Genomic DNA, 16,190 nt, shown 5'->3' with positions numbered 1-16,190 from the left:
GCTCAACCTTCACTTCATGCCAAAGCCCAGAACAATAAAGCCCCCAGAAAGAGGTTCAATGTTGGAAACCTGCAGTCAGACGAAGCGAGAGGAAACTTCCAGGCAAACCTCAAAGCAAAGCTCGACGATGCAACCCGCCTCACGGACCCGTCCCCTGAAACCCTCTGGGATCAGTTGAAGACTACCATACTGCAATCCACTGAAGAGGTACTGGGCTTCTCCTCCAGGAAAAACAAGGACTGGTTTGACGAAAACAGCCAGGAAATCCAGGAGCTGCTGGCAAAGAAGCGAGCTGCCCACCAGGCTCACCATACAAAGCCGTCCTGTCCAGAGAAGAAACAAGCCTTCCGTCGCGCATGCAGCCATCTTCAGCGCAAACTCCGGGAGATCCAAAATGAGTGGTGGACTAGCCTCGCCAAACGAACCCAGCTCAGCGCGGACATGGGCGACTTCAGGGGTTTCTATGAGGCTCTAAAGGCTGTGTACGGCCCCTTACCCCAAGTCCAAAGCCCGCTGCGCAGCTCAGATGGCAAAGTCCTCCTCAGTGACAAGATCTCCATCCTCAACCGATGGTCAGAACACTTCCAATCTCTTTTCAGTGCCAACCGCTCAGTCCAAGATTCCGCCCTGCTCCAGCTCCCTCAACAGCCCCTAAGGCTAGAGCTGGATGAGGTTCTCACCCTGGATGAGACATATAAGGCAATCGAACAACTGAAAAGTGGCAAAGCAGCAGGTATGGATGGAATCCCCCCAGAGGTCTGGAAGGCTGGCAGCAAAACTCTGCATGCCAAACTGCATGAATTTTTCAAGCTTTGTTGGGAACAAGGAAAACTGCCTCAGGATCTTCGTGATGCCACCATCATCACCCTGTACAAAAACAAAGGCGAGAAATCAGACTGCTCAAACTACAGGGGAATCACGTTGCTCTCCATTGCAGGCAAAATCTTCGCTAGGATTCTACTAAATAGAATAATACCTAGTGTCGCCGAGAATATTCTCCCAGAATCACAGTGCAGCTTTCGCGCAAACAGAGGAACTACTGACATGGTCTTTGCCCTCAGACAGCTCCAAGAAAAGTGCAGAGAACAAAACAAAGGACTCTACATCACCTTTGTTGACTTCACCAAAGCCTTCGACACCGTGAGCAGGAAAGGGCTTTGGCAAATACTAGAGCGCATCGGATGTCCCCCAAAGTTCCTCAACATGATTATCCAACTGCACGAAAACCAACAAGGTCGGGTCAGATACAGCAATGAGCTCTCTGAACCCTTCTCCATTAACAATGGCGTGAAGCAAGGCTGTGTTCTCGCACCAACCCTCTTTTCAATCTTCTTCAGCATGATGCTGAACCAAGCCATGAAAGACCCCAACAATGAAGACGCTGTTTACATCCGGTACCGCACGGATGGCAGTCTCTTCAATCTGAGGCGCCTGCAAGCTCACACAAAGACACAAGAGAAACTTGTCCGTGAACTACTCTTTGCAGACGATGCCGCTTTAGTTGCCCATTCAGAGCCAGCTCTTCAGCGCTTGACGTCCTGCTTTGCGGAAACTGCCAAAATATTTGGCCTGGAAGTCAGCCTGAAGAAAACTGAGGTCCTCCATCAGCCAGCTCCCCACCATGACTACCAGCCCCCCCACATCTCCATCGGGCACACAAAACTCAAAACGGTCAACCAGTTTACCTATCTCGGCTGCACCATTTCATCAGATGCAAGGATCGACAACGAGATAGACAACAGACTCGCCAAGGCAAATAGCGCCTTTGGAAGACTACACAAAAGAGTCTGGAAAAACAACCAACTGAAAAACCTCACAAAGATAAGCGTATACAGAGCCGTTGTCATACCCACACTCCTGTTCGGCTCCGAATCATGGGTCCTCTACCGGCACCACCTACGGCTCCTAGAACGCTTCCACCAGCGTTGTCTCCGCTCCATCCTCAACATCCATTGGAGCGCTTTCATCCTTAACGTCGAAGTACTCGAGATGGCAGAGGTCGACAGCATCGAGTCCACGCTGCTGAAGATCCAGCTGCGCTGGATGGGTCACGTCTCCAGAATGGAGGACCATCGCCTTCCCAAGATTGTGTTATATGGCGAGCTCTCCACTGGCCACCGTGACAGAGGTGCACCAAAGAAAAGGTACAAGGACTGCCTAAAGAAATCTCTTGGTGCCTGCCACATTGACCACTGCCAGTGGGCTGATAATGCCTCAAACCGTGCATCTTGGCGTCTCACAGTTTGGCGGGCAGCAACCTCCTTTGAAGAAGACCGCAGAGCCCACCTCACTGACAAAATGCAAAGGAGGAAAAACCCAACACCCAACCCCAACCAACCAATTTTCCCCTGCAATCGCTGCAACCGTGTCTGCCTGTCCCGCATCGGACTTGTCAGCCACAAACGAGCCTGCAGCTGACGTGGACTTTTTACCCCCTCCATAAATCTTCGTCCGCGAAGCCAAGCCAAAGAATTAAACAGCAGTACCTAGAACACAGCACAGTGCAGGTCCTTTGGCCCTCAATATTGTGCCGATCTATATATTCCTACCAAAATACAACTATATCCTTCCTACTCATAACCCTCTAGTTTTTCTTTCATGCAGGTGTCTGTCCGAGTCTCTTAAAAATTACCATAAAATTCCAAATTCAAAAAAATTATTTTTTATTGAATGATAAATGTATAACATTGAAAACCAATTTTCAACAATGTTATAACCTCAGCACTTAAATGCACATAAAAGTCCTTCCCCTCCTTTCAAGGTCTAAACTATTTAAAGAAAGAAAGATGGTTCGTCCATACCATTAAAATAGCAAATAGGAATTTGATATAAGCATCAGCTTTGAATGTGACACAGTTAACTTCTTAAGAATGTATACAAATGCTAAATATTTCATTAATTTTAGGAAATTTATCATTGATTATATGTGGGAAAGGTTTTAATTTACTTGAATCAACTTTTAGTGCCTCAAGAATGAAGAATTAAATAAGATTGAAATTATTTCTTTATATGGTGAACTCTGACATGCAGGTTCCAGATGTTAAGCTATGCTAATCTATGGGCTCCTGAGACAAGAGCTGTCAGCTCCACATTCAGCCTCACTCCCACTGGGTGATTGGACATGAAGCTCAGGCTTTTGGGGTTCCTTTGATAACAAAATCTACAGGACCGTAAGATGACAGAGTCCCAGCTGAGCAAGTAGCAGCATCTGGGTCAGCTGTGAAACTTCCTGGTCAGTTTAATTTGCCAAGGAAATTATGTGTTGTGTTTGGGGAATTCTGTGTGGAGGTGTTTGGGGAAAGTGAATCTGTCTCTTAACTGGAGCAGAGACATTATTGGTTTATACTTTTGTCCTTGTTTCAGTTCACCAAATGCTTGTGTCTCTCCAGTCAAGCATGAACATCAATATAAAGAAGCAGCATTGAGAGAAGGATGAATAAAAACTCAAAACATTACAGCTGGACCCTGACGAGTTTCACCTTGGGCTTCAACTTTGCCTGCATTACAATGAGAGCACAGGTGTGGATGATTTCTAACTTTAGCAAATTACATTTTTGGTGACAAAGAGAAAGAAACAGAATCATTTTTTCCATAAATGGGGTATGTCGATTCATTTTATCTGCAGTGTTCACCTTCAAGAGCATCATACCATTAAGTTAAAGTGCTTCGGGAATAAAAAACATTGCATTATTTTATAGACAAATATATCTGTTGCCACCTAAAATATAATGAACAGAATTGTATCTGAAATGTTATTAATATTGTAACAGGTTAGGATTTTCTCAGCAATTATACTTAATGAATGTAAAAATAGTTTGCCAACCAGCCACTGCATTTATCAACTCCATATTCATCCGAGTACAAAACAGAGAATCACACGAATAAAGCCTTCATTGGTGTGGCATCCATAATGAGTGAGACATTGAGCTGATTGAAAGGTAGTTTTCATGTAAATTTCTAAAAGGAGAAGGGCAAGGCGTAAAGTTTTAAAGGGACTTAGATGTAGGAAAGCAAAAGCAAAATGTCTGTTCAACTCCACAACCTGCAACTTGGAATTATGTTTGTGCAAAATCATTACTTTTGTCCATTCTCCAGAGACTCAAATTAAAGAAAGTTTTATTCACAGCTCACTGGTTTGAGAGTGCTACATTTTTTTATAACCCCGGCTCACTTTTTACCTGTGTGCTTCATTCTGCTAAAATATTGAGAGTAAACATGTGGAACTATTATTTTTTAACACTTTACGAATTATGACGTAGCAAGTCTGCAATATTGACATTAATGGGGGCACAGAGTGGCATTGATACCAGGCCACTAAGGAGCAGGTGGTGGGTATGTTTTAGAAAGTTGCAAAAAAACAGAGTTGCTATCATGGAGGACTTCAACTCCCCTAATATTAATGGGCACCTCCTTGGAGCAAAAGACTTGGATGGGGCAGAATTTGTTAGGTGTGTTTAAGGATTCCTGACACGGGATATGTTCATACAGTATGTGCACAGTATATGCACATGGGAGAGGAGAATCTAACTCCTCTCAGAGCGAACCTTTTTCAGCCCTCTGCTCCTTCCACCACCCACCTGGGTTCACCTATCACCTGTCAGCCTGTGCTCTTCCACCACCCTCACCTTCTTATTTGGGAGTTTGTCTGGCTATTGTTATTCCGATGAAGGGTTTTCAACCTGAAATATCAACTGTCTATTGCTTTCTACAAATGCTGCCTGATACATTGAGTTCCTCCAAGACATTTTTGAGTGTTTCTTCAGGCATACAGCATCTGCAGACTTCTTGTTTACCTAGGCAGTGGTGGAGCTTCTGAAAATCTGTAATTCCCCCGGTTACTACTCAAGGAAGAGAAGAGAATGCAGGGGCATTGACAATGATCTTCACGCCTGCCTTGGTCACAGGGTGGTACCAGATGATTAGAAGATGGCAAATGTTATTCCTTTGTTCAAGAAAGGAATCTTATATCAGTGACATGCAAACTATTGGAATGGATCATTAGGAAATGGATTTATGAGCATTTGGAGATACATAATCTTTTTAGGGATAGATGGCATGGATTTATGAAGGTCAGGTTTCAGATTTCAGGTTTATTGTCAGAGCACATACATAACATCACATAAAACCCTGAGATTCATTTTCCCTCTGGCCCAGGCAGAATTACTACTTATTGGTAGTGCAAAAAAAAAACTGTACACAATGTACACATAGAAACAAATAAACAAGTGCAATACAGAGAGGAGGAAAAAAAATAAAATGCAAAAATAAGAGTTCTTAAATGAGCCCCTGATTGAGTTTGTTGTTGAGGAGTCTGATGGTGGAGGAGTAGCAGCTGTTCCTGAACCAGGTGGTGTGAGTCTTGTGGCACCTATATCTCTTTCCTGATGGTAGCTGTGAGACCAAAGCATGTGCTGGGTGGTGTGGATCCTTGATGATTGCTTCAATCTCCCTCCTGTATGCTGACTCACTGCCTCTTTTTATACCACCCACTACTGTGGTATTGTCAGTGAATTTGTCAATGGTGTTACTGTGTTGTTGTATGAGCCACACAGTCATAGGTGTAAAGTGAGTTGAGCAGGGGGCTAAGAATGCAGCCCTGTGGTACTCCAGTACTGATTGTGGTTTGTAGGTGAGGAACTAAAGGGGGGTTTTGAGTCCTAGGTCTTGGAATTTGCTGATCAGTTTTGAGGTGATGATGGTATTAAATGCAGAACAGTACTCGATAAAGAGCATTCTGATGTTTGCATCTTTGCTGCCCAAGTGTCCCAGGGCTTTGTTTAGAGCCAGTGAGATTGCATCCACTGTAGACCTGTTGCTATGATAGGTGAATTGGAATGCATCCATGTCACCATTCAGACTAATATGCTTTAACACCAGCCTTTCAAAACACTTCATCACTGTTAATATGTCTTTTTGGTTGATAGTCATTAGGCAGAATACCACACTCCTCTTGGGCACCAGTCCAATTGATGCCTGCTTGAAACAAGTGGGTACCACATCCTGCCAGAGTGAGATGTTGAAGATATGAATATGTTGGTAAATCAGTCAGCACAGAGTTTTAATACTTGACTGAGTACTCTGCCCAGGCTGGATACTTTTCTTGGATTCACTCTCTTGAAGGCAGTCCACACGTCATCCTTGGATACGGACAGAAGAGCATTATTAGGGAACATGGTGGTTCTTTCTTGTTTTTGAGGTCGATGTGGTGAACTGCTGAACGGCTGTATTCCTGATTACCTGGCAAAAGCAAAACCATTCCATTTGTCCACTCTCCAGAGACTCAAATTAAACAAAGTTTTATTCACTGCTCACTGGTTTGAGAGTGCTACATTTTTTATAACCCTGACTCACTCTTTACCTGTGTGCTTCATTCTGCTAAAATATTGAGAGTAAACATGTGGAACTATTATTTTTTAACACTTTACGAATTATGACGTGGTTCTGTGACCTCTCCCTTTTTGACCTTGTATAAAGCCACTAACACCTTGACCTTTCCCCAGAAAGCTCAGGTCACGGTACAGGATGAGGTCCCTGTTCATTGTGAATAAAATTGACATGCAGTAAATAATTCAAGAGGCTGAGACTGAGTCACCGATCTACAGGCTTTAGACATGACCAGGGACTGCAGGGCCTGTGTAGAGTGCAAGCCGCACTTCTTCCATCCAGATAGGACACACCTGATAAAAGCCATGCGGTCTTTCGAATGCCTGACCATGAACTTCAAGGACCCCCTTCCCTCCACCAACCACAATATATACTTCCTAACGGTTATCGATGAGTATTCACGGTTCCCCTTTACCATTCCCTGCCCTGAGATGACCACCATCACAGACAATGAGGCCCTATGCAACTGGTTCACTCTGTCATACATCCACAGTGACCCGAGGTCTTCATTTATGAGAATGAGCTGCCAAATCCCTGCTGACCAGAGGTATCACCACCAGCAGGACCATGAGTTATAACCCCATGGAGGAATGGTCAGGTAGAGAGAGAGAAAACGGCACTGTGTGGAAGGCCATCCTCCTTGCCCTAAAGTCCAGGGGACTGCCTGTCTCTCATTGACAGGAGGTCCTTCCAGAGGTACTCCACACCTCCCCACCACACTATGTACTAACGCTACTGTTATGAGCCCAAAGGACCCCAAAACCCAACAGCAATAGCCATTCACCAAGACAAGTGGCTTTCAAAACAAAAGTTATTTTTAATCAACTTCAAACATGAAAATAGAATCAAACTTTAACTTAGCTCTATTCTTATACTATACTTCATACTAACCCAAATTACCCCCTTGTAATTCTAAGCGCACGTGTATGTAATGTGTGTGTATATTCAAGAAAAGTTATTTGGTTCACAGTTCAATCTCACTTCTCCTTCTTCCAAGTTCTCTGGTTGCAGGCAATCACCATACTGTGCATAGAATTTAACATATATAAAGTTCACCAGGATTGGTGCTTGAAAGGTAAATGTTTACTGCTCAGAAAGGTTCTTGTAGGGTGTGCAGAGAGAGATATTTGTTGCTCCAGGATTTCCACAACTGAGGTACCACCACTAGTCACCTCAGGGTCTCGCTGATTAAACTTGCCCCATTAGAGTCTTCTAGATGGTAACCTCTTTCTTAAACCTACCACAGAGTTCCATTCCTTCCTCTATTTCAAGAGAAACATCAGACAGATAGCACTTCCAGCCATCTACTGCTTTTGGAACTTTTCATCAGTTCGTCCTGGATTGCACTGTTCATTTACTTGTCAGTGTCCCACTGACTGACTGAGCTGCAAACTCAACTCTCTCTCTCTTCCAACTGAAATTTCAAAGAGAGCAAGTGAGTCATGTCTTGCAAAACCCCCACTTTCTCCAGCAAACAACAGGAGTTCTTTCTTCTTCTTCTCCTCCCATCTGTTGTTAGATAAACAAAATCCAGGAGTGACCTTTCTATGATCACTTTGCAGAAAGGGTACTGATAGACAGCAGGACTCCAGCAAGACAATGGTTAAGCACCTTATGACGTTAGTTCCATTAACACCTACTTGTGAAAGGTGTTTACATTCTCCAGAGATCTTGCAATGTGAATTCTTCAGTCTTTCAAATAAGTTATCTTTTAAAATGTGTGTATGTATTTGACCTACTCTAAATCTTATAAATCCTCCCCAAGTACTAATATTGTTACACTACCCCTCAAGAAAGAATTTTCTCCTTCCCCAAGAAGTCCATGTTGGGGACCACCCTACCCAGGACTCCAGGACCAGTCCTGCTATGTGAGGGGCCACAAAACTGACCCCCTTGTCAAAAGGGTTCAGCTTTTCCAGGCAAACCTACAATACGCGTACGTGGCCTATCTGGATAGGCATGAGGAAAAGATCTCTATCCAGGACCTCCCCGAGGAGCACACCCACCAAACAGCACCCCCCTCTTTCCACACACATGCAATATGTACCTTAACACCCTCTCCCCACCTAAGAGAGCCGTCACTCTCTCAACATAGCGCTGGATGTCCGGGATGAGACAGTGGCCCCAGCTACAACCCAACAATCAGTGCTCCACCTGTCAGTACAGAAGATCAAGCCACTAGACCAGATTAACCTGTAAGACTTTGTCCCCGCATCACCCCGCCAGACAACAAAAAAAAAGGGTGAATGTGGTGAACTGCTGTACTGCTGTATTCCTGATTACCTGGCTCCACCCCATTCTGTGACTGTACCTGTGGCCCCTCCCTCTTTGACCTTATATAAAGCCTCTAACACTTTGACTTTTCCCAGGATGGAGCGGGTCACAGCACAGGACGAGCTCCCTGTCCATTGTGAATAAGTGACTCAGTCTCAGCCTCTTGAGTTATTTACTAAGCATCAGTCGAATCAAGTATAGAAGGTATTTGGTTCATCAGGGAGTGAAAGTTTGCCATCTCCTACTGCACTGGATTTTGTTTTGTAGCAGGCCATGTCATGTTAGGCCCTGCCAGTGCTGCAGTTTCTGAAGATCTGCAATTCCCCAGGTTACTACACAAAGCAAGAGAAGAGAATGCATTGACAATGATCTTCACATATGCCTTGGTGATAGGGTGGCGCCAGATGATCAGGTAAGCCAATCAGGTATCCCTTGTGATTTCCATATTTATCTGGAAATTCCACTTGCCTGGGAGATATCTTTCTGCAAGTCATACCTGTTCCTTCTGTAGTGATCTAGATATCCGGACTTAAATTCCTGTGATTTGGCTTTCAGCAGGTTCCGCATTTTTTGTTTGTCTAGGGCTTCTGGTTGGGAAAATCTCTGAACAATTTGGTGGGGATGTACTCATCCACAGCTGTTTTGATAGCTGTAGGAAATCATACCACCCTCACCTCCACACCAAGATGCGGAGTTGGTGGAGAAGTGGCAGGTGGAATTCAATACAGAAAAATGTAAAGTGATACATTTTGGAAGATTTAATTTGAACATGAATATAAGGTTAATGGTACTATTCTTGGCAGTGTGGAGAAACAGATGATCTTCACTGTTAATTTATAGATCCCTCAAAGTTGCTCTGCAAGTTGACAGGGTAGTTAAAAAGGCATATGGTGTGCTAGCCTTCATTAAGATTGAGTTGAAGAGCTGTGAGGTAATGCTGCAGCTCTATAAAACTCTGAATGGACCACATTAGAGTGTTGTTTTCAGTCCTGGAAGGATGTGGAAGCTTCTTAGAGGGTGCAGAGAAGATTTACCAAGATGCTGCATAGATTAGAGAACATGTTTGATGAGAAAAGCTTAAGTAAGGTAAGGTTTTTGTCTTTGAAGTGAGGGAGTAGGAGGTGACTTAATAGAAGTGTAGCAAAAGCCACTGTCAGAGGGCATCCATTTAAAGTGAGTGGAGGAATGTTTGGGGGAGATGTCAGAGGTAAGTTTTTTTTAACACTGAGGATGGTGGGCGGTGGGAACACACTCCCACGAGTGGAGATAGGTGTTGCTACAATATAGACATTTAAAAGACTCTCAGTTTGCCACATGAAAGTTAGAAAATGGAGGGTTAGGCTGTAAGGGTGGGAAAAGTTAGATTGATTGTGGAGTAGGTTTACATTAGTCGGAATAACATCGTGGTCCAAAGGGCCTGTACTTTTCCATGGTCCTTGTTAATTTCAAAAGGGTAACAAACATTGCATTTGCTACCTAGGCGGTATGATGATTATTAGTATTTATTAAAAGTATTATTCGCCTTTGTCAACATCTTAGAAGCCAATATCATGGGATTTTCTGTAATAAACTTCATTACATACATACAGCAAGTTCTTGATCCACATTACAATTGCTGATGGAAGCTTAGTATAATAAGGAATAGAGTGACTGTTGCTGCTTCATAGGGAATGATTCATTAGTTCTAGGTTGAATGCTGAAAGCTGAGACTAGCTAAACCACAGGGTTACATTTATTATTAGTTGTTGTTTTGGAGGTGCCCTCTGAAAGAGTCACAACTAAAGAAACCTCAAGGCAATCTGCTAGCGAGAGAAGAATTGTCATCTTGGCAAGAAATTGCAGTAACAAGCAGCCAGAGGACAAGAGCAGATCATTTAAAAAAGGCTCAAATGGTTCATAATGCAAGGTCAGTTAACTTGTTTCATTATGTCCACAAAGAATGCACACAAAGTTAATCACTGGCTGAATCTGCACAGTGTAACCTCAAAAGCAGCTTCCTCAAAAGTTGCATCCATGCTCTGACTGGAATGCTTGACTGAGGCTGCAATCTGTAATGCTCAATAAAAGTGTACAGATATGTAAGACCACAAAGCATTCTGATATTGTTACCTATCTGTGCCATAATGATCACATTCTGAGTAATTGTGCATACATTGGGATTTCTAGTTTCATTCCTTGTATTACTTTCCAGCTTGCAAGACTAGACAGAAACAGGAAAGGAGAAAAACCCAAATGGGAAAGACTTCATATCTGTCAATTTAAATTCTCAACATCCTGAAGCCTAAAGGATAAGAAAAAGACTTCAGTAAAGTCCAGATTTGGTATCATCCTTTTCCTTTTACTGTTTCTGTTTCTTTTCCTGTTGACTGGCTGATACGCTCTATCAATGACTCTAAAGACTGAATGAGGAATGATAGGCTTTAATACACATTAGATTTCTGCTGTGCTTGAATGCATGGAAGGGGGCAGGGAGGTTGATCTTTATGACCAGGTCACAGGGGGAGGGGGGTTACAGAGGATCGAGTCATCAGTGGGCGGGCCAGCCATTTATACACAGAGCAGCAACAGTATATATACACATATACACATAACATCGCTCTGGCTTGCACATTCACACACTCGCTTCCAACACTCGCATTGTGTAAGTCCTTAGTTTGTGCTTGAACTAAATTCCCCATGAATGATTAAGCATGCAGAATGAAGTGAATGGAATGATCCATGTTCTACTTGTATATTTCTTCATGTAAGTAAGACATTCTTTGGCAAATTGGCTGTGCATTTATTTCTAATTGTTTTGTTGTATGTTAATGACTACAATGTTGATTCACATTTTATAAATTGTAAACTATTAAAGTCAAGTTCAAAGGGAAGATCCCACGACCAATACCACTGAGGAGCTGCAAATGAAATAGCAATGCTAAAGTTATCTCAGCTATCACATTCCAGCCACTGATACCAGCCTCACAAATGTTCTATTCATGCACTAACAGACCATATGTCCACAATTAAATAAAGGACATTAAAATATTTTACATTTGGCTTCTTCAGGTTCACCATAATTTTTTTTTTCTTTTTGCTGCAGTTATATTTCCCATGGGCCTAGTGAAAAACACCCAAGTGTTTATAAGACATTAAAAAGAATGGTGAAGTAAGATTGAGGGTTTAAATTGTAGAGTTGGAAAGACCAATGAAGTTAACTGGTGGAATACAGTGCATTCCCACCTCACAATCCAAATCCTATCTTTGAACTAATAGGCCAAGAACATTCCTGATTGGACAAAACTTACATTAGGCAAAAATCAGCAAACCTGTCAGTCCGAGAATTTTATTGTATTTTTAGACCATGTTTTTTGCATGCTGTATAACCACATTTCTTAAGAATGCCAATTGCAGAATGCTCTTGGATGTTTATAACTTATCCAAATTCTGTAATTTTTCTTCTATGTCCTCCATGCATATGGTATATGGAGGAGATGTGGAAAAATTCAGATCTGGATGATAACCAGATAAATTTTATTAGTCCGAGGGTCCCAGCGTAAGGATATGAGATGTGAAGAGATTGGTTCACTCAAAGAATGATGAACCTGTGGAAGCTTCTGTCACAGAAAACAGTTGAAACCAAATCATTAAATACATTCAAGACAGTCTCTAGTTCTAGAGTTCAAAGTTAAAGGATTCAGAAACAAAATTGAATTTAGATGTTCAGCCATGATCATAATGAGTGGAGGAGTTGAGATCAAAGGCTTGATTGATTTATTCCTATTTCTATTTTATTTCTTTATAAAATATTTTTATTGAGTTTAACATTTAAACCTCCAATCAAAGTCCTCTAATAAAACAAATAATTGGTCATGTCATATACATATCACAAATTAATATAAATCAAAAACCTATCCACATTTGTTTATTTAACAATATTTCTTAAAAATAATTCTGGATAGATTTAGACAATCCCTTGTTCTAAACAAAGGGTAAATTCTATCTAATTTAATTATATGATTAAACCAATAAACCTATCTAAAAAAAATAAGCAGAAAATCCTAAAACTAAATCTAATCTCCCCTCCTGCTAATCAAAGTTACCTTGAAGAAAAAAGATGTAAAGATATGGATCAAATAGCGACTTTGGATACTAGACAGAGAATCTCTGGAGCATCCAAACTTCTTAAATCTTCCAATCCTGATAATAATCTATGTATGGGCCCCACATCTTTTCAAATTGAAACTTTTTACCTTTAATATTGTACCTATTTTTTTCCAAACTTAAATAGAGCATTACATCATGTAACTGTGTATGAGTAGATAAAGAGTCACCTCTCCATTTCAATAAAATTGCTTGCCTCGCTATCAACATGGTAAAAGCGAAAACTTTCTCCTGGGATGCAGCCAAAAGTGTATCCGATTCATGAGAAAAACCAAACAAGGCAATTAAAGGGCCTGACTCTATTTTGATCTTAAAATTTGTTGATAAAATTTGGAAAAATTTTTTCCAAAATCTTCCTAAACTGGGGCACTCTCAAAACATATGAATCAATGAAGTTTCAAAAATTTTACACTTCTCACATAATGGATCAACATCTGGTTAAATTCAAGTTTGGACATATGTATTCTTTGCACTCCTTAAATTGTAATAAACAATTAGTGAATTGCCCTTCTCGGGTAGAAATAGAATTAAAGTTTTCTAAAAACTCATCACTGTTGCAAATTTTAGGTTCCTTTTTACCCTTTTCCTTTCTAAATTGACACATAATCTAATAATGAGAAATAGGATGAGAATATGGGCTCAATTTAGAAAAAATTTTGGTTATATAGTGAAACCCTGATTTAACGCAGCTCAATTTAACACAAATCTGGATATAAGGCAATGAGCCATTGATTTTTTTGCTTTTTCCAGCCTTGAATTTTTTTTCAAAATGGGACGCACCAAGTTTCTTTATTACAATAAATAATGGAAAACCTTTATCAACTCAGAATTTACAGGGATGGGCATGTTGAGATTATATTCTCACTACTCTGGTCCAAGGCAATAACAGATCAGCACAAAAGACCCCCACTAAAATATAGAGCTACATTATTCTATGAAATGATTCAATAAATGTCTTTTTAGGTTGGTACCTTCCAAGGTTCTCCATTCCACTATAATATCACATGAAATATCTGGCTCTCCTCAACACTGGGTAATTTTCCTGCGTGTATCATCCACACAATGTGATTCTGCACTTGGTGACAGATGCCCAAAGATCATTTGTTTTGGATCTGTTCCAACTAGCATGCTGTTTATTCTACTCCATAAAAAAAATCCTTTTCAATGCACAGTGTCTATCACTGAGATGCTATGATGAAGCCATGACAGAAATCATTTGAAGTTTTCACTGATTTTTATTAACTTTCTGGGGCCTTGATATTCCTGACTCAGGCCTGCCCATCCCTCCTGGTGAGTTGCCTTCCTGCACCCTTGGAGTCCTTCTGGTGAGGGTTTCCTGCAGTGTTGTTGAACAGGAAAATCGAAGATTTAGATCCAGTAATGACGAAGATCAAGCGATATGTTCTGAGAACAAACCAAAAATTACTGATGCTGGAAACCTGGAATTAAATTAGAAAATGATGGAAGTGCATAGAAGATGTGGCTGAACTTGGCATATTTCCAATTGATATGGCCCAGTCTGTCTCTTTTCTTTTAAAGGCATCTGCACAGAAGAGGAAGAAGGGGACATAAGAGAAAACACTCCATTTCTGGTGAAATTTATTAACATAAAAAGAAGTTGAAGACCTGACAGAAGTCTGAATTTCAGATAGTCTTATGCTGTTTGCACCTGTCTGGAGCCAGAAATAGCAATCTTTTTATTCAACTTAAGATATTGCTAAGTATTATACTAAGGCAGTAACTAAATTAATGCCAAGAGTTTCTTGCCCTCTTTCAGAATTCTTAATAATTGTAGCTGATGTTACACTTGTTGGTGAGCAGAACATCAGTATCCTCTCACAGTGAAACAATGCCAGCTCTTCCTCTAAAATACTGGAACCATGGTCCTCTCCAACTATTGAAAGCTTGTCGCTGAAGACAAACACCCATACTTCCGAGTTGTCTTGCAATCACCACAAAAAATGTGCATGGATATGGAACTGAATTTTCAAAGAACAATGTTCTGTCTTGATAACAGTTCTGCCAATATATCTAGCAGGTTGCTTTTCATAATGAACTTGCTTTGGAATGTTTGTCACTCATCTTGTTTCTCAAAGCTTGGAATTTGTTCTGACATGGTATGCTTGACATTACTCTGTACCTTAGCTGCCTTGTGTTTGAGAACTCAGGGAAATGACCTGGAACAACCAGCATACAGCTGCATAACAACTGTTCCGTGAGAAAATCCAAAATCAAAACCGGAGCAAGGGGTAGGGGATGGTAAAAGGAGTGTTCCATTCTTCTCATTCCATGGAACAAAGCTGAGAAATAATTGATGAAATCAGGGCTATCATTCATTTAAAGGACATGTGGAGCAGAAAAAACTATGGAACATGGGGAAATTAGCAAACTATTCAGCTGCTCAAATCTGCTATTTTTCAAGACTGTGATTGTTTTTTTTCAAACTTTTTTTCCTATTTTCCCTTCAGATTAACAAAAGTTTATCGAACTGAAATTTGCTTGATTTACTTCAGATGTCACCTGTCAAATGAATAGCAAATATCCACTTGGTATGATAAAGCATTTCTAATCTTCAATCTTGAATGGACTGGCTCCAATTTTTTGATGGGGTCTTGGCCCTAGATACCCCATATATCCCCTCCAATACCCCACATCTCCCCTTCCATCCCCCAATCAAACAAGCAGGTATGCCTCTCTCTGCCTTTATTTCAATGCTCCTGAATAAGTTGTCCATCAGATCCCTCTTAAATTGCTCCCATTTTACCATTAACTAATGCCCTCTAGTTCTCAAATCAACTACCCTGTGAAAAAGACAGTGCTCATTCTTTATCTCTGCCCCTCATGATTTTATAAACCTCTAATAAGGTCACCTCTCAGTCTCCTACATTTGAGGGAATAAATATCCAACATATCCAATGTCTTCCTAAAACTCAAACCCTCTGGTCCCAGTAGCATCCTGAGGATTCCCCTTCAATTTATTGACATCTTTCCTATAGCACAGTATCCCAAGTGTGGTCTCATCAACTCTGTGCAGCTGAATCATGAGGTTCAACTTTTGTCCTCAATACCCCACCCAATGAAGGCAAGCATTGTAAATACCTTCTTTACCACTCTGTCCAACAGAGTTGACACACTCTGGAAACTATGAACCAGCACTCCTCAGACTCTCTGTTCGACATCCATCTCCGGACTGTGGGAAAGGTGTATGGTTGGAATCAGGGTTTGGGTTTGGAACACCAAGTATCAGGAGACTACCGTCTAAAGGTTCATTTCCGTTAAGTATTGATGAATAGAATGTGGACATGGGGTGAGGTGCGGGGAACTGTAGAGTCGGGAAGTAATAGATTTTTTGTCTTAAACATGGAAAGAATGATGAGTAAACATTAGAT

General features: G+C 41.2%; 1 long non-coding RNA gene across 4 annotated transcripts in view; it reads left to right on the top strand.

The window, feature by feature from the left end:
• The window catches only part of LOC138757600 (uncharacterized), a 28,572-nt gene extending 13,781 nt beyond the window's left edge, over window positions 1-14,791 (top strand). For 2 of the 4 annotated variants that reach the window (XR_011353722.1, XR_011353723.1), the window contains 4 exons: window positions 3,364-3,519; window positions 8,926-9,070; window positions 10,850-10,979; window positions 14,074-14,791. This is a non-coding gene — a long non-coding RNA (uncharacterized lncRNA). Of the gene's footprint in view, window positions 1-3,363; window positions 3,520-8,925; window positions 9,071-10,400; window positions 10,556-10,849; window positions 10,980-14,073 lie in introns of those variants that run through there. The other 2 variants (XR_011353724.1, XR_011353725.1) reach the window with 2 other exon arrangements.
• Window positions 14,792-16,190: the final 1,399 nt, after the last annotated feature.

The sequence above is a fragment of the Narcine bancroftii genome, chromosome 3, assembly GCF_036971445.1.
Source record: "Narcine bancroftii isolate sNarBan1 chromosome 3, sNarBan1.hap1, whole genome shotgun sequence".
Lineage (NCBI taxonomy): Eukaryota > Metazoa > Chordata > Chondrichthyes > Torpediniformes > Narcinidae > Narcine > Narcine bancroftii.
Note: the sequence above shows the minus strand (reverse complement) of the source record. Positions and strands in the feature narration are given on the sequence as shown.